We start from the raw sequence: 1,569 nt of genomic DNA, 5'->3' as shown, positions 1-1,569 counted from the left end.
AATGTTTTATTTTGAAGAGACACCTGAGTCTCTGATATTTTACCGAAAGTCACACAAGATTTCTCATTATTAGACTGGACAACTTCTGGTTACTGTGCACCATTGAGGTAGAAGAATTGATCATAAGCTTTATCTGAATGCCAAAGGGAAGCATGAAGTTAATCTTAGTGCTATAGATCCTGTCAAATTCCTGTTATGCTAACATACAGTACATATAATAATTAAAAATACAGCAGTGATAATAACTAATATTTATTGAGTCCTTACTGTATATCAGAGATTGTCCCTTACCCACATCATGTCATTTGATCCTTAAGATAAACATCGGAGATAGTTATTTTTATAGGCAGAATGTGTGTGTCCCCCAAATTCATATTTTGAAATATAATACCTAATATGATAGTATTTGGAGGTGGGGATCTTGGGGGATATTAGGTCATGAGGGTAGAGACCTCATGAATGGCTTTAGCCCCATTCTATGAAGAGGCCAAACAGCTGACTTACCCACTTACAACCATGTGAGGATAAAAGGAAGAATCATCAGCCTGCAACCCAGAAGGCCCTTACCAGAACCTGGTTATGCTGGTATTCTGATGTGGGCTGCCAGCCTCCAAAATGGTGAGAAATAAATATTTGTTGTATAAGCCATCCAGTTTGTTAGAGAGCCCAAATGGACTAAGATGGGGATTAATATGACCCCTATGTTGTGGTTGAGGAAACCATACAATCCAAAGCACGCCTAGAAGTAGCATTCAAATTCTGGTCTATTTGTAACTATATTCTGCTTTAAAAACCTTTCTGCCATATTGCCCCCCTGGAATTTTATATATTTACAATCTGCAATTGTGTATGATCCACATCAACTTCTCAAAGTAACCAAATTCCTTCATGGTGTTGTTTGCCAGTGAATTGTTCTTTTTTGGAGCTTTGCCACTCTGGGCGAATGTTTGAGCACCTGATGACAATTTTATTGAATTTTGCTTATTAATATATTAAAGTGAGTGTAGAGAAGAAAATGAATATGCTTATGCTAGGTAGATACATGACATGTAGACTATTAGAAAACAATTGTGAGAAAGATAGAAATAATTAAGCACTTCAGAGAGTGAATCTTCAGTCTCATTTGGAAGCTCAGTAGATTTAAGCTGGCTGACCATGAGTTTAATTGTTAAGAAAACATATATAATTATAGAATACGTGTGAAATGTTGGAAAGAGTATGAAAATCTGCTTCTGAAAATGTGTGTATTTGTAGTTTGTAAATTTTTAAATTTTGTTATATTTAAGTGATTTGATGTTCATACACTGTATATTTCACATTTTTTTCAGGTACTCACTGTGTATAAAAGAAAGAAACTGGGTGTAGTTTAAATTAACTTTACTTAAGAATATCTTATAGTCCAAAAAAGCCAAATGTACTGACGTTAAAGACTCCAAAACAACACCTGATTGTTTAATCAGACTTAGCCAGGTCCAGAAGCTTAACGGAATACCTTTTAGAAACAGATTGCTGAAGGTCTATTTTCCACTATTTTTCCCTTGCAGGGCCATTCTTTTCAGCATCCCTTAG

The sequence above is a fragment of the Mustela nigripes genome, chromosome 3 (assembly GCF_022355385.1).
Source record: "Mustela nigripes isolate SB6536 chromosome 3, MUSNIG.SB6536, whole genome shotgun sequence".
Classification (NCBI taxonomy): domain Eukaryota; kingdom Metazoa; phylum Chordata; class Mammalia; order Carnivora; family Mustelidae; genus Mustela; species Mustela nigripes.
The sequence above is the reverse complement of the archived record's forward strand: the minus strand, read 5'-3'. Positions refer to the sequence as shown.